The 22,534-nt window shown below is 42.2% G+C and overlaps 1 long non-coding RNA gene across 1 annotated transcript in view; it reads left to right on the top strand.

Annotated features, from left to right (window-relative positions):
* Positions 1 to 22,034, top strand: part of LOC111962604 (uncharacterized) — a 31,624-nt gene extending 9,590 nt beyond the window's left edge. The window contains exons 2-3 of the long non-coding RNA XR_002877127.2: positions 19,103 to 19,167; positions 20,519 to 22,034. This is a non-coding gene — a long non-coding RNA (uncharacterized lncRNA). The remainder of the gene's footprint in view (positions 1 to 19,102; positions 19,168 to 20,518) is intronic.
* Positions 22,035 to 22,534: the final 500 nt, after the last annotated feature.

Raw genomic sequence — 22,534 nt, 5'->3', positions numbered from 1 at the left:
TTTGGCTTTAACCTTTATTTCCATAGACAGTTGGCCCTGTTTTTTTTATTGAGCTCTTAAAGATGAGCCATGAGTCAAAAAGGGTGACTATCTCATTCCTTCAATGCATTCTCCAGATGTTATGTGCATTGCACTTTACATGCTTTGAAGCATATTCAACGGTTCACTTGTAGGCCCATTGTGGTTGACCACTCAATATACTGTACAATATCTGTCAAGCCTGTACAAACATTTTGTTCAGACATTTTCTAATTTATCAGTCTTTGTCAAGTGTTTTCCAAGTCCACCTAAACAGACCAATGTCCCTTCATACCAAATTTTGCCATACTTTCGGATTCTTCATCCTCTCCAGAGGGAGGTGTTGAAGTCACACTTGAGAAAGCACAAACCAAATAGATTTTTTAAATTCTCCAATTCATACATACGCCCAATACAGAAGTCCGAGTACACCTTTTATAAATAAGGCTAATTTTTAGGGGGAACTGTTTTTGCTTTTCTCTCTGCCTTTACACACGGCTGTCTGGTTCACATCCTTGGTCTGGCAGAGGGAATTAATTTACCTTTGTTAAGTCTTCTGCTTTGCAGTTGACGCCACGTTTTCTCAAACTCTTCCTGCTCTAATGCTGGCCAAGGGTCAGTGACCTCTTAGACCTGTAACTGGGAGAAATGTCAATTTCCTGTTTTATGTCCTTCTCGGAGGAGTGATGTGAATATGTAGACAACATGTGAAGATGGATGTGTTCTTTGCTACATACCTCAAACATCATATGGATTTCTCCCATATATCCCTTACAAGGAAGGCCCAGGGATAATTAATAGCAATGCCGCACCCAAAGACAAATGACCTCACTCCAGAACCCTCATCTGTTTTTCATTGTATTGAGCCCTTCATTGGGCTGGTTTGCTTAATGAAGCCAATATAAAACTGCCTTCAAAGGGCACTGTGCACAGCAATCCCTCTCCATGACTATTTGGAATGAATGATCATACTCTGTGCAGCTCATAGAACTCCTCAAATACGCTGGTTAATTCACAGCAGCAGTTTTAGACAAACAGCAGCAGTCCCAATTAGGGTTGGAAACTTTACGGTAAATGTCTGGAATTTTTCAATGGGAAGTTACGTCCTGGAATTTGGGGAATTTTGCTTAAATTCATCAATAAAGTTAGCTTATGACAGTGAACCTTTTTTGTGTGATACACATAAGGCAATTCTAGTTCCTGTGGCATATTTTGGTTAAACTATCCTCATTTCAATGGAATTGCAATCCTCTGCATGCACAGTGCATTCTTCCATCACATGTACAGCTAATTCTCAAGATCTTGCACACTAATGAGATGCTATTGAGCTCACACTACTACACTGTCTGAGCCAAGGACTACATGCTTTCTGGTAAGTTTTGATTACAATACTGGGTGGGGTGACTATATTTTATACAACATACATAATTATTTTGTTAACTAGTAAGTAGTAGCGTACAGCAAAGTGTGTTTAAATCATTTCTAACTTGTTAGCAATTTCTGCTAGTTAGTTTTTTGCTACCATGTGGGTTTTAGCTTGCTTGAGCCTGCTAACTGAGGAGTGTTAATTCACCTGTTTCCATACATGTTTCATTTTAAAACATTTATCTTACAAAGGAGTTGTTTAATCTGAATGCTTAACTATTTATCTGTACATGGAATTGTATTAGTTTGTAACAGGAAAATGCCACGGGCACTATCTGATGTCTGGAGACATTTCACTGCAGCTAATGTCGAAGGAAACGCTGTGTACATTTGTAAAAACTGCCAAATCATATGTGAAGAATGCAACAAAGATGCAGAATCATCTGGCCAAGTGCAAGAAGTTCCCTTAGCGCTCATAACAAGCAACCTCTGACAAARGACCCTCTACTCGAGGTGAAAATGATGAATCAGACACCTTATTGATAGGAACAGCTCATGGTCCTCCTGAAATCAGATTTTCTTTTGACTCAATCGTGGAACGTAGAAAGAGAAATGCTGATGGATGTCTTGCTTGAGCTGTGTATACAACTGGTTCACCTCTGATGCTCATAGGCAATGTGTATTGGAAGAGATTTCTTAATGTTCTTCGCCCAGCATACACCCCTCCAACCTGAGATGCTTTATCTACTAATTTGCTGGATGCAGAGTTCAACAGAGTTCAAGTGAAGGTCAAGCAAATCATACAGAAAGCAGATTGTATTGCAATCGTCTCTGATGGGTGGTCGAATGTTCGTGGGCAAGGAATAATTAACTACATCTCCACCCCTCAACCAGTATTCTACAAGAGCACAGACACAATGGACAACAGACACACTGGCCTCTACATTGAAGATGAGCTGAAGGCAGTCATCAATGACCTTGGACCACAGTATTTGTATTGGTATTTGCACTGGTGACAGACAATGCTGCGAACATGAAGGTTGCTTGGTCTAAAGTGGAGGAGTCCTACCCTCACGTCACACCCATATGACTGTGCTCCTCATGCATTGACTTTGCTCCTCAAGGACATCATGGCACTGAAAACAATGGACACACTCTACGAGAGCCAAGGAAATGGTTAGGTATGTGAAGGGTCATCAAGTTATAGCAGCAATCTACCTCACCAAGCAAAGTGAGAAGAATAAGAGCACCACATTGAAGCTGTCCAACACCCGTTGGAGTGGTGTTAACATGTTTGACAGTCTCCTGGAGGGGAAGGAGTCTCTCCAAGAAATGGCCATATCACAGTCTGCCAATATGGACAGCCCCATCAAGAGGATCCTCCTGGATGATGTATTTTGGGAGAGAGTGGTAAGCAGCCTGAAACTCCTGAAACCTATAGCAGGAGCCAATGCACGGATTGAGGGAGACAATGCCATCCTGTCTAATGTTCAGACTGCTTGCAGATGTAAGAGAAGAAATCTGCACTGCCCTGCCCACCTCACTGTTGCTCCAAGTAGAGGAAACTGCAGTTCTGAAATTCATAAAAAAGCATGAAGACTTCTACCTGAAGCCCATACATGCAGCAGCGTACATGCTTGACCCAAAGTATGCTGGCAAGCGCATCCTGTCTGATGCAGAGATCAACAGTGTCATCTATAGTCTATAGTGTCATCACAACTGTGTCGCGCCTCCTTGGCCTGGATGAGGACAAGGTTCTTGGCAGTCTGGCGAAGTACACATCCAAGCAATGGGATGGAGATGCAATATGGCAGTCGTGCCAACATATCTCATCAGCCACCTGCTGAAATGGACTTTGTGGATCAAAGGCTCTATCCCGTTGCCTCCATCATCCTCCAAATCCCACCAACATCAGCCACCGCAGAGCGCAACTGGTCCTTGTTTGGGAACACACACACCAAAGCATGCAACAGGCTGACCAATACAAGGGTTGAAAAATTGGTGGCCACCCGGGCAAATTTGAGGCTTTTTGAGCCTGACAACGAGCTGTCCTCAACAAGGTTGGAAAGTGACAGTGAAGATGAGGCCTCAGAGTCTGATGTTCAAGAGGTGGACATTGAGGAGGTCCAGGGAGAAGACKTGGAAGCCTGAGAGGAAGACAAGCAAAGCTTTAGTTTCTAGACTTTTTACAGATGTACAGTCGTGGCCAAAGTTTTGAGAATGACACAAATAAACTGCTGACTCAGTTTTTATGATGGCAATTTGCATATACTCCAGAATGTTATGAAGAGTGATCAGATGAATTGCAAAGTCCCTATTTGCCATGCAAATGAACTGAATCCCCCAAAAACATTTCCACTGCATTTCAGCCCTGCCACAAAAGGACCAGCTGACATCAAGTCACTGATTCTCTCGTTAACACAGGTGTGAGTGTTGACGAGGACAAGGCTGGAGATCACTCTGTCATGCTGATTGAGTTCGAATAACAGACTGGAAGCTTCAAAAGGAGGGTGGTGCTTGGAATCATTGTTCTTCCTCTGTCAACTGTGGTTACCTGCAAGGAAACACGTGCTGTCATCATTGCTTTGCACAAAAAGGGCTACACAGGCAAGGATATTGCTGCCAGTAAGATTGCACCTAAATCAACCATTTATTGGATCATCAAGAACTTCAAGGAGAGCGGTTCAATTGTTGTGAAGAAGGCTTCAGGGCGCCCAAGAAGGTCCAGCAAGTTGATTCAGCTGCGTGATCGGGGCACGACCCGTACAGAGCTTGTTCAGGAATGGCAGCAGGCAGGTGTGAGTGCATCTGCACACACAGTGAGGTGAAGACTTTTGGAGGATGGCCTGGTGTCAAGAAGGGCAGCAAAGAAGCCACTTCCCTCTAGGAAAAACATCAGGGATAGACTGATATTCTGCAAAATGTACAGGGATTGGACTGCTGAGGACTGGGGTAAAGTAATTTACTCTGAATCCCCTTTCCGATTGTTTGGGACATCCGGAAAAAAGCTTGTCTGGAGAAGACAAGGTGAGCTCTACCATCAGTCCTGTGTCAYGCCAACAGTAAAGCATCCTGAGACCATTCATGTGTGGGGTTGCTTCTCAGCCAAGGGAGTGGACTCACTCAACATTTTACCTATGAACACAACCATGAATAAAGAATGTTACCAACACATCCTCCGAGAGCAACTTCTCCCAACCATCCAGGAACAGTTTGGTGACGAACAATGCCTTTTCCAGCATGATGGAGCACCTTGCCATAAGGCAGAAGTGATAACTAAGTGGCTCGGGGAACAAAACATCGATATTTTGTGTCCATGGCCAGGAAACTCCCCAGACCTTAATCCCATTGAGAACTTGTGGTCAATCCTCAAGAGGCGGGTGGGACAAACAAAAACCCACAAATTCTGACCAAACTCCAAGCATTGATTATGCAGGAATGGGCTGCCATCAGTCAGGATGTGGCCCAGAAGTTAATTGACAGCATGCCCGGGGCGGATTGCAGAGGTCTTGAAAAAGAAGGGTCAACACTGCAAATATTGGCTTTTGCATCAACTTCATGTAATTGTCAATAAAAGCCTTTGACACTCATGAAATGCTTGTAATTATACTTAAGTATTCCATAGTAACATCTGACAAAAAATATCTAAAGACACTGAAGCAGCAAACATTGTGGAAATTAATATTTGTGTCATTCTCAAACCTTTTGGCCACAACTGTACAGTTGAAGTCGGAAGTTTACATACACTTAGGTTGGAGTCATGAAATCTCGACCATTCCATGATTAAATCTCAACCATTCCACAAATTTCTTGTTAACAAACTGTAGTTTTGGCAAGTCGGTTAGGACATCTACTTTGCATGACACAAGTAATTTTTCCAACAATTTTTACAGACAGATTATTTCACTGTATAATTCATTGTATCACAATTCCAGTGGGCCAGAAGTTTACATACACTAAGTTGACTGCATTTTAAACAGCTTGGAAAATACCAGAAAATGTCATGGTTTTAGAAGCTTCTGATAGGCTAATTGACATCATTTGAGTCAATTGGAGGTGTACCTGTGGATGTATTTCAAGGCTGACCTTCAAACTCAGTGCCTCTTTGCTTGACATGGGAAAATCAAAAGAAATCAGCCAAGACCTCAGAAAAAATTGTAGACCTCCAAAGTCTGGTTCATCCCTGGGAGCAATTTCCAAACGCATGAAGGTACCACGTTTATCTGTATAAACAATAGTACGCAAGTATAAACACCATGGGACCACGCAGCCGTCATACCGCTCAGGAAGGAGACGCGTTCTGTCTCCTCGAGATGAACGTACTTTGGTGCGAAAAGTGTAAATCAATCCCAGAGCAACAGCAAAGGACCTTGTGAAGATGCTGGAGGAAACAGGTACAAAAGTATCTATATCCACAGTAAAAGGCCGCTCAGCAAGGAAGAAGCCACTGCCACAAAACCGCCATAAAAATGCCAGACTACGGTTTGCAACTGCAAATGGGGACAAAGATCTGACTTTTTGGAGAAATGTCCTCTGGTCTGATGAAACAAAAATAGAACTGTTTGGCCATAATGACCATCGTTATGTTTGGAGGAAAAAGGGGGATGCTTGCATGCCGAAGAACACCATCCCAACCGTGAAGCACGGGGGTGGCAGCATCATGTTGTGGGGGTGCTTTGCTGCAGGAGGGACTGGTGCACTTCACAAAATAGATGGCATCATGAGGCAAGAAATTAAGCAACATCTCAAGACATCAGTCAGGAAGTTAATGCTTGGTCGCAAATGTGTCTTCCAAATGGACAATGACCCCAAACATACTTCCAAAGTTGTGGCAAAATGGCTTCAGGACAACAAAGTCAAGGTATTGGAGTGGCCATCACAAAGCCCTGACCTCAATCCCATAGAAAATGTGTGGGCAGAACTGAAAAATTGTGTGTGAGCAAGGAGGCCTACAAACCTGACTCAGTTACACCAGCTCTGTCAGGAGGAATGGGCCAAAATTCACCCAAYTTATTGTGGGAAGCTTTTGGAAGGCTACCCAAAACGTTTGACCCAAGTTAAACAATTTAAAGRCAATGCTACTAAATACTAATTGAGTGTATGTAAACTTCTGACCCACTGGGAATGTGATGAAAGAAATAAAAGTTGAAATAAATCATTCTCTCTACTATTATTCTGATATTTCACATTCTTAAAATGAAGTGGTGATCCTAACTGACCTAAAACAGGGACTAGGATTAAATGTCAGGAATTGTGAAACTGAGTTTAAATGTATTTGGCTAAGATGTATGTTAACTTCCGACTTCAACCGTATGTTGAAAAGGTTTTTGGGAGATGCAATGCATCATTAGGGGATTTATTCTATATTCCCTTTCTTTTGTTGTTCAGTGAAATCATCCCATGTGAAGAGTCAACTCATTTAATACAATTTCAATTTGTAACTAAATCTTTTTTTTTTCTATTGGAAGGACTTAATTGCAAATTATTAAGGTAAAAGATTTGTGTCTGTCTCCGTATGATGTGGTAAATACATCCAACGCAAAAAACATCTACATTTAAATGGTTTTAATATTAATTTGCATATATTTCCGTTAATTCCCACGGAAAGTTTGCACCTCTGAATATTCCCCAAAATGTGCAACCCTAGTCCCAATTATGTTTATTTTGCCTCTGTGTCCCATAGGCTACACTCATGGTGACCAGCTCAAGCCCTTTTCCGCTGCCCCTTCATGAAAGTTCCCATTCTCTTGGACAGTCTGAACAGCGCTGGGTAGATCCCATGCCACTGGGCCACAATGGCTGCTATATCAGCATTTTTTTTGTCCCTTTGACCTCTGGCTCAGTGTCTCAGTGCCAGTCTGTACCCACTGTGGCTACAGCTCAGGGCCAATCACAAACAGGAACAAGGCTTGGCCTCTGTCTATTTGAGGCATCCCTGGCTGGATCGGTCCAGGGGGTCAGACTCTGACTGTGCATCTACCCCTGGCTGGCTCACAAACAGCAGCTCAGATCACACCCATACTTTTCAGACTGCTCATTTCAGGATTGAAGACAGTAAATGTATCCATGTTTTTCTGTGCTGTAGTGCACATTTATGAAATGCTTCTCGGATGCGGCCTCCAGCTATACATACGCTGCGAGCACATTCTGTGTCTATATTTTGACACTGCTATTTGAGCAACCTCACGCTGCCGTTTACTATTTTAGAGTCATGCATTCTGCATGCTCTTGTTTTTAAGCAGTATTTCCTTTGAAATCTCAGCGTGAACCTGGGGAATGGAGGCATCCTGTTGTGTTGCGCTTGCTATAAAATGGTAGGGAGCCTTTTGCTCGGTTCCCTTGCGGTTAATGGTATCTTGTTTAGACAGTTGGGTTGAAGTGTTGTTCTGGTGTGACTGCCAAGGCATCCCCTGCCATTAGCTCAGATTATTTCAGCTTCGGCAAGGCTTTTACAAGTGCTATCAAACAATGACAGTATTATGAATGGGAAGGCAAGCTGTGTCCTGCTCAGACTGAGACATGTTGATATCTTCCTTATCGGCTCAGAATTGCTCTGTTATTTAGTACTTTGGTAGATGATGGCAAATACAACATGTCTTATTACCTATAAAGGCTAGAGTTCCTCAGAACTGAGAAAGACTTGACTGGCTGTTACTCTACGATAAGTCATGCTCAATGCAACCCTACCTCGTAGCAGTGGTAATGTCCAGCTTGTTGACTAATTGGGGAGGATTTCCTGACAGTGAATGTAGCCAGTGACAATTGTCTTTGTCTGGGTTTTTGGCAAGCCTTGTCTGGGCTTGGCCTCTGGCTGTTTGAACTGTTATCTGAGATGAGAGCCACCACTGCTGCATAAAACTGGACTTTTACAAGGCACTTACTGTATATAGCACTGGGGAGGTAGAAGATGATTAGACAACACCTTTAAGATCCCTATCAGCTATATGTGCTGTAAACTTTAACATGATTGAAATGGTTGCTTCTCTTGGGAGGAAAAATGCTTTACTTGGAAATGAAGGCCTCATAAGTGCTCTTAATTTTTAAAGGCCACAATCTGAGGGATTGGTTTGGGTCATGTTTTTACAGTAACAAGGGATGTCTGGTCCTAGTGTTTTCGTAAAGAGACATWAAAAAAAAMAACTTTATATTCATCATTTCCAGCACCACCCTAACATCAACATATGTGAAAATGATATGTTTCTATGTTGTGTGGAAAAAAAGATGTGTGCATCATGTGATGTTAACCAATTATGAGTATGCATTGCTGACTAATTGTCTACTAATTGGTTGATGTAAGCGGAAAGTGTTTCCAATATATTTTTTACTACAAAACGTAGAAACGTGCCATTTTCACATATGTTGATTTTTGGGGTTGTCACGCCCTGACCTTAGAGATCCTTTTTATGTCTCTATTTTGGTTTGGTCAGGGTGTGAGTTGGGGTGGTCATTCTATGTTTTTGTTCTATGTTTTCTATTTCTATGTGTTTGGCCGGGTGTGGTTCTCAATCAGAGGCAGCTGTCTATCGTTGTCTAATTGAGAACCATACTTAGGTCGCCTTTTCCCACCTGTGGTTTGTGGGTAGTTGTTTTCTGTTTTGTGTCTGCACCAGACAGAACTGTTTCGCGTTCCTTCTCCTGTTTGTTGTTTTTGTTCGATTTGGTTTTTTGGATTAAATCATGAACACTTTAAACGCTGCACCTTGGTCCACTCTTCCTTCAGCCCACGAGAACCATTACAGGGGTGGTGCTGGAGATGATGAATATGAAGTTGAAAGATTTCGAAATGTCCTTATAAAGACTAAAACATTATGGATGTCGTGGGAGAGAGTAAAGTGGAAACCCAAATAGAGTTTGGAAGATGAGCAGGCTTCGGAGTTGTAGTACGTATCTGTGAACCTTTATTTAGCAGAGGCTTGAAGGAGTATACACAGTCAGGCATGAGGGAGCAATTTCTTTGTGTCGCTTTAGATAACTTGTCTATCTCTCTGGAGTGAATATATTATTTAAAAGTGATATTATTAATGTCTAACCCTTGCTATATTGGGTTGCAATTCAACTTTAATGATCATATCCATACATAACCAATCTCTCACTATCCGAAGAGTGTTATATGGAAATGATTTGTTTCAGGAGCTTGCCAGCTAGTTGAAGTCAGTTTGTGACTGGCCTGTGTTTGATGAATTGGCCCATATTTTATATCTCCTACAGGACTGATAGAGGCAGGTCTAGGGGTGGATGGATYCCTCATCAGGCTTCATTATTCAGATCCTCTTGATCACGAAGTGACATTTTAACTGGCTATGAAACAGGTTTTTAATAATGTACTTTTTGGGAAGTACCTCAGCATAATATGATATTTTATGGAGTGTTGATGTCATCGTGCTGTGGTGAAATTTAACAATACAAAGTGGAACCTTAAGGCTTCTCATTAGTAGAGACGGAGCCCATATGTGAGATATTGAGGGGGGGGGGTGATCATGGGACTACCGGTGTGTGATCATGGGACTACCGCTCATCTGCTGTATGCTCTGACCTCAAGATGATTTAGTCCCAACCTAATGTTTATAGGCTAGTCTGTAGCATCAATCACTTATCACTCACAGACACTCACTGCTCATTGCCTGACAACTCCTACTATTGACCTCTGTCTCTCTCTCAGAGCAGGAAAAAAWTCTTATTTTTTCAGGAAAGAGTTGGTTTTCCAGCTGCGACTTGAACACATCTGTACCCCACATCACAGGCCCTTCTAATGTTAATTTGTGAGTTGCAGTAGCACCACGTAAAGGGTAGGATAAATAATTTGTCAATACAGCATCTATTCCCTGAGTCAGCATAGTCTGACCCCTGTCCAATGTGAACGAGTAGCTAGCTAAAGTCTTTAGTAGACCTAGCAGGGGAATTACACTTATTCCAGACAGAGTTGCTCACATAACCTTTAGTAGTCAGAGCAGGGAACAGTCAGTTCCTGGAAAGTTTGTTTTCTTCATCCTCTCTGTTCTCCCATCGCATCTCAGATCAAGTCAATGTTTGTTTTGTCATATGCACAGGATACACAGTACAATGAAAAGCTTACTTGCAAGCTCTCCTCTCAACAGTGCAACAACAATAAATATATAAATAATTTAAAAAAAAAATGTAGATCGTTCTGTTGTTAATTTCTATCCATTTCAGTAGCAACCATGGTAATAATGTTGTAAAAACACCTACTACTAGGAAATATTCTATGGCAATGTGTAACCTAGTACCTGAGCCACAGTGTCTGATTTCTGTCCAGTGTGAAGTAGTGGCCTAGCTAATGCTTTTAGTAGGCCTACCATAACACTTCTTCTGTACAGTGTGAAGTAGTAGCTACTATAAGTGAAGGACCTCAGAGAGTTGTCCCCAGTGTGACTAATGGCAGACAAGGGAAGCTCATTGCCAAGGCACAGCCATCTCTCCCTCAAGCTCCCGCCAGGCCTATAATCAAAAGCACCGTTGTGAGCTAGAAGAAAGGCTTGCTGGGCTTCTTGGCTAGGCTACCACACTGTGGCAATTTAAACAAGTCGGTAAACATGGACCTCCCTCTCGCTACTTCTCTCGACTTCCCCCGGGCTTCCTCACTGTAGACATATCATTCTGAACGCATCTCTTCTTTTTATCAATGTTTTGCAGAAGGAGGTCAGCTAGGCTGTCTGTCATTTACTGCTGTGTATGAAGTAATAAACTACTGATTAGATGCTCCTATACCTGTAATTACTATATCATGTATCACTTCCCAGCTCTGACAGGGAAAACTTTTTCCTTTTCATTCTCTGACTTGGAGAGTTTTGTTGATGTAGATTATTATTTTTTGCCAATTGGCAGACAATCTTATCCAGAGTGAATTTAAAGGAGCAATGAGGGTTAAGTGCCTTGCTCATGGGCAAATTGACAGATTTTTTATTTCACCTAGTCAACTCAGAGATTTGAACCAGGGACTTTTCGGTTGCTGGCCCAACACGCTTAACCTCTAAGCTAGGCTTAACCGCTGGGCTAGGCTACCTGTCGATCTATGTGATCCTATAACCCCTATTATAATTGTGTCACTGTGCATCATAGATCTCTACCGGAATGGATAGCTGCATCCCTGTTGTTGACTTGTGTAACTCCTCTGAGCACCTACCACAACACAACTCCACACTGCCACCTGCATTCGCAAAATCCTTCTGGTTTTGACTTCAACCATCGTGGTTTTGACTTGAGCCATCGTGGTTTTGGACTGGTCTGCTCGCTCTGGCGTAAACTATATTTGACACCGCTTAAATACAGTCATTAGTGCATCTGGAAGCAACAGCCAAGCCTCTTATTTCCCCTGCTGTCTGCCCCAACATCAGCTGAGTGACTAGTCATGGGTCATTTGCCTTTCAATCTCACTCTGATTCCCCTGCATTGCATTACTGCAAGTTGAACACAAGCTCAAATCATATTCGGGTTCCAGACTTTTTATTGGTTCACTGAAATTCACAATATGAAGCAAATGGAAGCACTGATTATGATGCTCTAAAGATGCAGTCATGTCAATGCTTTTCCTGGTGTATTGAGTGGATGTCCGTCTGATTTGCCCCCTAGCTTCTCCGTAAATAGTTGACCTTTTATGACCCTAAAATAGATGTTCTGAATGTCCTCCCCAGTGGTTTCACCAGGGACTATCAATAATACATTACACTCAAACATCTGGTATGTGAAGCCTCTCGTTTCCTTTACCTGTTGCAGTGTGTGTGTGTGCCTGCCTGTGCACATCTATATTTCTTTTAGCATTATTCCCATCTCTAATATAATTAGTTTGACGCTGTGTTTATCTTAGAGAAAACAGAGTGACGCTGCTGGCAGTTCGAGTCAGCAGATCCATTCAGGAGGATATTCCTTGATTTAGCAGATGAACTCCTATTTAGCCATGTTCTTCTCAGAGATTTCGGTTAAACTATTTATGTTTTCCTCATTTAATCCGACACTTCATTTGCATGCAAATTAGCTGTTTGGTTTGTTTYATGTTGCTATAAAATTGTAAGAGTTGTTTTGAAAAGGCATTTTGATTCTTTATCCTCTCCCTCACAAATAACATTATAAATATTAGGAAATGTGCCTTGAAAAGAAAGGATTAGCCTAATTCCAGTTAGCCTAATTAAATGACTGGAAGGATATTGTATGACAGTTTGTACTAACTGTGAGCTTGCTCTATTTGCATCCATCACTGCAGTTTCCCCATCACTGCACTCTAGCCATGAATTATACTGTTCATCCAGATGGAAGAGTGCCCTCTACAGGCCCTCCAAATTCACACCCGCAGCAGTCCTCATCTCTCATCTAAATACAAAGCTGTCTGGGCCCTGTTTGCAGTGGTAACCATGAGCGGGGCAGGCTGGCACTGTACTGACCGACCGACGCATTTAACATTTCAGTCACAATTTGTAAAGGGAGGATAATAAAGATTTCTTCAAATACATTGCAATGGCCATTTTAATGTGGACCTTAATATTATTTTGTGCTTACATAATGCAACTAAACAAAGTCAAACATTTCCTGCAAGCTAGCTACATTTAATGGATTTCTAACAGTTCACAGGAAGGAAACGACCATCATCAGCATTTCCCATACAAATCCTGGAATCTTATTTTTGCTATTTTGTGAAGGCGAGATTCAGGGATTTTTCTTGATTGAAAGCAATAGGCCAGGATGATGGCCTTTTGAATTTCTAGATCTTTCTGCACATTGTTGGCCAGAAGGAGTTTCTCAACTGAAGCCTGCAGACCATGATACGTCCTTGCCACTTCGCAAACCAGAGCCCTGTACTATTCTCACTCAAACTAGCAGGCAAATTGTCAAGCTTCTTTTGAAGTGTGAAAATGGTTGGCTAAAATAACAACACTGTGTCAATACGCAGAGAAATGTTACATTGATAAAGTCCTCGGACCATTGCAGAAATCCAAACATTCTAGAGTGACCTGTTAGTGTTGGTGTTTGTTTACGGTCATGAGGTCCTTGTCCTCTTTTCCAGGGACTGGCCTCTCCTCAGCTGAGATGACGCAGACAAGTTGACCCATAAACCCCTTCCCTCCCTCTCTCTTTGTCCCCCTCTAAATCCACCACCCAGGGGGCGGCAGCGGGGGTTTGTTTGGTGCTGCTACAACACATTCACACATTGAGGGGTCCCCACTTAACAAGTAAATGGGGTTGAACCCACGCATGCTGCGTAGCCTGCTGTACGCTTGCTTAGCTCGCACGGAGAGTCGAGCTAGGCTTGAACTCTGGAACTAAATTGCACACCAGGAAAGTGGCTGAAAACACCCATTGTCTGGGCCTTTGGGTTTGAAGGGTTTGATCCCATTTAAGACCATTAGAAAACATTGGCCAATTCTTGAAATGGAAAGCAATGGAAAACACAGTCCAGAGAGGATGCCAGTGGTTTCTGCCTCAAACTGTGAGGATAAATCAGAATCCATGAGAGCGTTCACCGAGGCGTTTCCATGAGTATTGTTCTTCTAGAGACTGTGGTTGAGAATGATGTACCATGTGCAGACGTGACCACAGGACAGACATGGACACAGACACAGGGCACAGTCACCCTAGTTATAGACTGTTCTCTCTGCTACCACACGGCAAGCGGTACCGGACCGCCAAGTCTAGGTCCAAAAGGCTCCTTAACAGCTTCTACCTCCAAGCCATAAGACTGCTGAACAATTAATCAAATGTCCACCCAGACTATTTACATTGAACCCCCCCCCCCCATCCCCAGTGCATCTGTGGGACTGGGTATGGGTCTAGGAGTGCTGGCTTTCCCAACAGACGTGGGAACTGCCACAGACCGGCTCAGTCAACTCATTGGACGCTACACAGGCACATGGCATGAGGCAGGACCAAGTCATTTTAGTATGTGGTACCCCGTTTTACAAACTAAAGTACACTAAATAACACATACAACTTGGTAATGGCCAGTGTCACTGCATTTGAATGGTTAGCTACTGATCAGGAAATACTGTCACTGCTAGACATACAGTAATTGGGCTGCTGGATAGCCAGACTAACTACATATCAGAGGTAGCTTTACTCTCATCGTGGCTGTACGTTGGCCTTTTGAATTTGATTTTGGCAATGAGGCCCCGTATCTACTTCCCCAGAGTCAGATACACTTGTGGATACCATTGTTTTGTCTCAGTCCAGTGTGAAGGAAGTTATAAGATGTTTCTCGAGTCAACTAACTAGTGTTATCATTGCGCTAGCACTAGTTAGCATTGGCTATGGGATACATAACACTGGTATCCACTAGTTCATATGACTCTGGGGAAGTAAATAAAGGGCCCCATTGCCAAAATCCTGAAGTGTCCCTTTAAGCTATGCTTCTCAGTTGCCAGTGTGCAAGGAAAGCAGCTGGGACAGGGTAGTGCGGTTGTGGGGAGAGATTGTCAGTCAGGAAAGGATCCGATCATTCACTCTTAGGACTGGGACAGGACTATGAGACTTAGCACACTGCTGCTTCTGMTACTGCAGGAGAGGACAGGAGCTCTCAGACCATGCAAGAGGAACACTGATGTGGGCAGCTGACAAAAGTAGCTGGTGCATCATACACAGGCTGCTTCTAGTTGTGTGTAAATCTTAATCCATAATTTGCTAATCATTTTGTATTCATTCAAATGATTTACAATTTACAAGTCAAGAAGCACTTGACTTGACTAGCACTTGCAGATAGTGAACTATATTTTTTGCATTGTGTTTTTGTGTTTAGTGATCATGTTGCGTATACAGTATGTGATTTATATTCCTTGATTTACAGTAGTATTGGCAGAAATGTACCCAATTAGGCAAAAGTGAGTTTAATAACCTGGTTAAAAATTAAGTAATCGTTACTGCACCAAATGCAACTGTTTTTGACCAGATTCCTTGGTGATTTATCTGATTAATTCAAACAGTTTATTTTTATGTATCGCTTTTCACTTGCAGGGAAACATGTTTTTCCCATTAAGAGTTATTTTGGTAATTTATGTTTTGTAATGTGAAGCGTATTTTTAGAATCTGAACTGTATCAAAGCCTATCTGCACTTGTGTCTCATTTTGTGATATTTGGCCCAACACTTTTAATGCCTAAGGTGTTTATAACTGATCTGAAATATTCTGCACTGTTAATGGGCACCCGAGTGGCGCAGCGGTCTAAGGCACTGCATCTCAGTGTAAGGCGTCACTACAGTCCTTGGTTCGAATTCAGGMTAAATCACATCTGGGCGTGATTGGGAGTCCCATAGGGCGGTGCACAATTGGCCCAGTATCGTTCAGGTTTGGCCGGGGTAGGCCGTCATTGTAAAAAAAAAAAAATTTTAAATTAAAAAAAAAAAATTCTTAACTGACTTGCCTTGTTAAATAAAGGTCAAATAAAAATAAATAAATAATGCACAGATGGCCTAATTAGTGTGTAATAAATTCTGAACCCATGCTGTCCACGCTGCCTAGGTGGCCCCTGTCTGTCCCTCTCTCATAGGCTATAGACAGACCAATGGGATGATGGACTATATGAAGACACGGACATACTGTAGGTATTGTAACGGCATTGTCATATTTGATATACAATGCACATGCCCATCTGCGTGGTGACAAGCTCAGTATGCAAAGTGCTTTAGCTAGTAGCTTTATAGATTAAAATGTAATTATTGTGGAATAAGGCACATAGGTATGCGTTCCGCTGCTGACACTGTAATGTATCAGGGCCTTGTAGTGATTTCAGAATTGCCAGATATGTCTTGGGGATCGTCCAAATGTGTCCGTTGCCATAAGCACTGAATAGACCTCTCTGATTTAATGACCTGTAGTTTCTGGAATAGACCTTCAGGGCTCTCGGCACCTATCTTGCTCTTTATTAAAGTGTTGCCATTTTTAAGATGTGCTCTCCAAATCCACTTTCATGTTACTTTTCTAGTGAATGATTGCTGCAATTTCTTTTCCACTTGTGCGACGTAACCTGTCCCTCCGAATGATATCAGCAATGCAGGGTCACGCCAAATAAAATGCCTCCAGTCAAGACGGTGCCCAGTATATCACTGTTTTAAGGATCAAAACACATGGCTCTGCTTTTGACATTACCATATTTCTGCATCTCAGAGTTTCTGATGATCTGACATTGGGATGTGGCCTGTGCTGCAAGTGTGTGTGTGTGTGTGTGTGTGTGTGTGTGTGGGCGTGTGTGTACACACACACCACCGTTCAAAAGTTTTGGGTCACTTAGAAATATCCTTGTTTTTCAAAGAAAATTATTTTTTTGTCCATTTCAAAATAACATCAAATTTGTCAGAAATACAGTGTAGACATTGTTAATGTTGTACATGACTATTGTAACTGGAAACTTCAGATTATTATTGGAATCTACATAGGCGTACAGAGGCCCATTATCAGCAATCATCACTCCTGTTTTCCAATGGCACGTTGTGTTAGCTAATCCAAGTTTATCATTTTAAAAGGCTAATTGATCATTAGAAAAACATTTTATTTGATTGAGGCCAAACGTAGGGCTGATTGCTTTGCCAAGGAGGAGAGGGGAAGGAGGCGGAAAAGGGGAGGGGAGTACCAGGGTATCTGCCAGGGAGACCAGGGCTCTTCTCTCTTTCTCCAAAGCTACCATCCCTAAGGGGGAATACACCACAGACCTGGCAACCCGCTCAGCAGAGGAACTCGCTCTTATTAGAGGCAGAAGCCATTCTGGCTCACATTGGATTTACTGTATAGAATCAGCGCCCTWCCTGACTGTTTAATGTCAAATATGAAGTATTCCTTTCCTTTTTAATAGGCCACCCCTGGTGTTCATTCTCAGTGTGTAGGATGTTTAATAGGCCAGGCCTGGTGGTCATACTCAGTGTGTAGGCTGTGAGAATGTACAGATGGAGTAATTATAACACATTTTGGGAAAGACTAGCTCAACCTGCTAAATTAAATCAGATGTATTTTGAAAAGCTTTCAGTCTCGTTATTAACACCCCCAAGCATGCAGTTTTTAAGCTCTGTCATCTGTTGAAGATTTTATGAAAAGGTACAAAGGTCAGCAAATTAAAGAAAATGCATTGAGGTGATTTGTTCCTTTTCTTTGTCGGCACACCTGCTATTCTTTGAGTGTCGTATAAGATCTCTTCTCCTTTGATAATCCTCGAGATCTCAAAGATGGTATTATCTCTCAAAAAAGTGAGATTCTGTCTCTATCCCCTGTGCATGGGGATCTTAAAGGGACATTTAACTTTTTTGTGAAGGTTATTTTCCATTAACCAATAATGATAAATACTAGCCAGGAGATTCTGGACGTTGCCAAGGAACCAGCTAACCCATTTAAAAACAATTTGGATGAAACAACAAAAATAAATACACTTTCCCTTTAAGGTTTCACAGGAGAACAGCAATACGAAAGCAGTGGAGTATGAAGTCTGGTTTCCCAGAATGTAGGAAACACTTGGATCAGGGTTAGATTCGAGGAAGAAAGAAAAATACCAATTGACAGTTCATTGCCATCTTTAACTTATGTTTCAGTCTTATTTATGGTTTGGAGAGCCACAACAAAACAAAAACTAATGACATGTTGACTATACATTCGTCTTTTTATTTAAAAAAAATAGAATGTCTCTTAAAAATGCCATGTCCTCAGTTATTGTTTCTCTTTATTACCTCCCTCCCCTTGCACCCGCCACTCAGCAATGGGAACTGAGTGGGACTGTGGCTGGGGCTGGAAGCAGAGCACCCAGGCCCTGATTGGTCTGCCTGTAATTGAATGAGTGCCATGTGAGAGAAAAGCCCCACAAGAAAGAGTGAGAGAGCGGCTGAGCAGCTGGCCTGCTGTTAACTAGGACAATGGAGGAAGATGCCGCTCAGACCTGCATGGCCTAATGCAGCATGAGCTCATGGAATAGACTGGAAGTTCTCGCTCCACTCACTGTCAACCTGCATTCTTTCCACTTAGACACTCACTGACTCATTCTAACCTCTGGTCTGACAGATTTGGCATGCCCATTACCCAGAAAAGGATGACATCTCTGCTTGGTAGCGTATTAATCATGGCTAGAATAGCTTATTGAGTGTTTAAATGCACCCATAAGACATTTTGTCCATTTGATCATGGGACGGCTATGGTATGTCCAAAGACCCCAAATAGACAGCGGTTCGCTGTACTAAGTATCTGTTCTGCCATTTTCATTGGCTCAATTCACTCCAAAGGGAAAACTATGTTCATCACAAGTGCATTCATTGCCTCTTGTACTGCTTTCCACTGTATCATTCCCATGTGTTGGTGGTTCAATAACATGATAACAATTGCCATCTGCCTGTAGAGGTTTTTAAAGGTGAATACAGACACACACAAACACACATACATAAACAGATGCGCAGCAGACAATCACACGCACAGGCAGAGGAGCAGTTGACCTCGTTTACCAATTTAGAGTTGTGTGTGTCAGGCTAAATATTGTTTTCTGTGATCTCCCAGTCCTTTAATGCCCCCTGAATGACATTTGCCACTTGGCTGCACTCTCACTCATTCACAAAACACAAAGCCTACCTTCACATTATCTGTAGACTCCATTCTGGCTTCTACAAAACATCTACCCACAAAGAACCCTTCACTGCTGTGTGCCTGTTCTTTACAGTAGCTGTATGTGGTTTGTTCTTTAAAATGTCCCCATCCATCTTTCATCAAGAGTCAGCTTGAAGTTCAGCCCCTGTTTTTTTTATCTTTTGTTTGACAGGCTGTTCCATTACAGCAAGTGGTCCAACTGCTTCTGTTCTGTTGGCCTCCACCACATCTAAGCCGGTAAGACATGACATCACCTTTTAAATTACTTCATTTCTTCCAGTCGTGTGATGGACTGTTTCTTTGTACCCCATCAAACTTGAATAATTTGTTCGTTATATAATTTCAGTATTTAGGTCATTTTATTAACCAATAATGACAACATTAATAAAATCTACCATACTTAGTTTTTACATTTGACTTTGTTTTAAATGTCATCCATGAGCTAAATACCACTTGGCTTCCCAAAGAAACCATCAAATCAGATGTATGGCTTATTAATCTGGTCAGGTTTAGGTATCCTCCTGTTTTTCATGATTAATTATGTCATTATATGGTGGAAAATACCTACCTGATTTAATTCCCTACTGCTTTAGGACAATTTATACACACTTTATTAGGAGGGAAAACCCTTTCTGGTATTTTGGGTAGTTTACACAAAKACTGATAATGGGCCTAACAGGAAGTACACTCCTGGGGGTAAATTAAAGGCTACCCAGAGAGGGTTGCTCACTGCTAGGGTATAGGGCCTGCTTCCTGTCTGGCTGTCTCCAAGGCCCTGGGTCGATGGCAACAGGAAAGACCCCCCCGACACCACCCTAGTCGGCTCTGAGTTTCCCCAGTTTCCCCAGCATCACAGGGCCAAGGCCTGACCTCCAGGCAACTATGTGCACCAGGAAAGTGTTCTGTTCCCTGCACAGTCTCAGTGGTGTAGTAATTAATATTGCTCCAAGAGGACAGGAGGCACACATGGAAACACACTGGGAAGCCCAGACGGGGTCCTAAATGTACCAAATGGCAGCAGAAACAATTTGCAGAATGCACTCAACACATTCAACCTGCTCTGTCCCCATATTACAAAGTTCATGAAGGTTAAATGTAATAAGTTACATTTGGGGAGTCTTTATAAGTAAGTCTTACTTATAATCTCAAGCTTTAAAGCTTTCTCCCCAGTCTTAATTCATGTCTGAGTTAGTTGCTCTGACAAAAATAAGAAAGAACTTGAGGTTCAGGAGCTCCAATTAAAACTAGGTACATCCAATGATGTGTATAAACCCTGGATGCTATTTGTTGGCCATTGAGAGGCTTTGAAGCTACCGGTCGGCCATGTTGGTACTCCCCAGCAGTCCTCCACAGGAATTAATGGAATTCTACAATATTTCAATGAAATGTTTCAAGAACAAAATTACATGTATTTAAGTATTTTTKGGGGTTGTAGTGGGGACAGTAACGTTAGTACTCAAAAACAAAATACTTGTTTTTAATCATGTTTAGCTAACATGAATATCATTTTAAAGTATGCATTAAGGTGTCTGTAAAATAATAAACGTGTCAAAAACTAATGTGAACATTAATAAATGCATTCCTATAGCTTCCAAAATCTTCTTTACACTGGAAGACGAATACCAAGATGGCAGCGTGGTGGCTTCAGTACATGCCCCCTGTCAGTCATCCATGGTTTAAATACATCGTTGGGTACAACAGTTGCCAGCACAAACTGTGAAACCAGGGTGGAGAGCAGAAGAATAATTCAGTCTGGGACTCGCTGACCACAAACGAAGTGCCCCGTCAGCAATAACCAACAATAAGTCCCTCCAGCTCCAGCAAACTTTGGCCCAGAGAATCCCAGTGATTTCTTAAACTGAGCTGTGAGCCCCTGCTTGGTATGCTGTTCAGGCTGGCTTGCCTGAGAGAGAGAGGTTGTGCACAGCAGTACTGCCCAGTGCCCAGTACAGCAGTGACCTCTGGCAGCTAGATTCCATGCTGCAGTGTTCCCTATTGGCCACTCAGTAGCGTAGAAACATCCGCTACATTCGTTAGCCCTGTGAAAAGGGGGTCGCCCAGGGATACGGCCGGACCAAGCCATTTCTGGGGTGAAATTGCGGCGGGAAAAGCAAATAAAAGCCCAACGTTGTCACCATAAATCCCTACGAAGAGGTATAGCTGCGCTTAACAGATTGTGTGACGAGTGTGGCTGTTTCTGTGGTATGTGTGTGGGTGCATAATATGCATGTGATGTTTTGTCTCTTGGTGGTGTGGGAGCTGTTCCTCCCTAAGCTCTGTGTGTTTCTATGCTAGCTAGGACGTTCTCTGAACACTACAGACAGCACTGGTCAGGTTTCATGTGGAGTCAGACAATAGCCATGCAGAAATAAACCCATGACAACCCAGGAGGGTTTATGTTGTGGCAAACATAAAGTGGAACTTTAGATCGATGTATAGCCTGAAGTCTGACTTTGGTTGTACAGTATAAACATTCTAAGGAAATGGTCTTAGTCAAACTTTTTATTTTCTAACTGTGATGTGAAGTTTGCTCACAGCCCACCCGGTTGTTGAATTGTTATTGTCATGCTAGATATTAAGTCTTTATGCCAAATGCCATCTCTGTCCTCACACAACCCTTTGCAGTGGACATGTTACAGCAGTTACTCATTCTGCAGTACATCCTGTGGGCTGCATATTCTGTGGTAAATGCTGAGTGTGCTGCTAAGGTTAATAGTGCAGGTGAAGTGAGAGGGGATGAAGACCGAGTGAGTTGGGTGTCCTATTTTACTGTCTCTGTTAGTGTTTTTGTTAAAACATCAAGTCCTCGCTTCACTGCTCTGCAGCACAAGGTCTGTCTGTGTGATCTGATGGCTGTGCTAGAACAGGACAGAGCAYGTGTGAGATCAACAGGTTCAGGAATGACGTTGGCTCTTGACCAACATATACTGCTCATGGCTTACTGACGTGATATTATAAGACCGGGACTTTGTGTGTTTTCTACTATGTTAAACTTAYTGTGTCTAATCAATGTGCATACTGTGTATAAAAAACATTATGATTCTGATTAAGGCCAATGTAGGCCGAAATGTTTATCTTTTAACCTTGCTTAAATAAAACAACAAATGTTTAATGGTGAGCGAGTGTTGCGCCTGTTCCTTTGCATACCTTTTTCTAGTTCCCAGTTTGTCCCGGAGACGATTTTGTTGTTGTGTCATGGTCACCTGAAGCTCCCTTGATTGTMCCAGGTGACCCAAACCATTTTAAGTAAAGTAATGAAATGGTATCTGGGTTTTAAGGTAAGTGGAATGCTGTTCAGCTAAAATAGTGTACAAATCTTTAAACAATATTATTACATTTGACATGATCACTTAATATTGACTTTTGAATAGGACCCCACCTTGGATTTGAACTAACATGCTGATCTTTCTGCTGCGTTAATTCTCCCACACATTCTTTACCTATAATACATCTCTGCACTTAAGGAAAGATTGCCATGTGCACCAATATTTGAATTATCATTTCATCTGACTATTCTCTCATTGATTTTATTTATACTGAACAAAAATATAAACGCAACATGTAAAGTGTTACACGTAGTCTACGGTTGTGACCCCGGTTGAAC

Source organism: Salvelinus sp. IW2-2015, linkage group LG4q.1:29 (genome assembly GCF_002910315.2).
Source record: "Salvelinus sp. IW2-2015 linkage group LG4q.1:29, ASM291031v2, whole genome shotgun sequence".
Taxonomy (NCBI): Eukaryota; Metazoa; Chordata; class Actinopteri; order Salmoniformes; family Salmonidae; genus Salvelinus; species Salvelinus sp. IW2-2015.
This window is presented reverse-complemented; position numbering and strand designations above follow the sequence as displayed.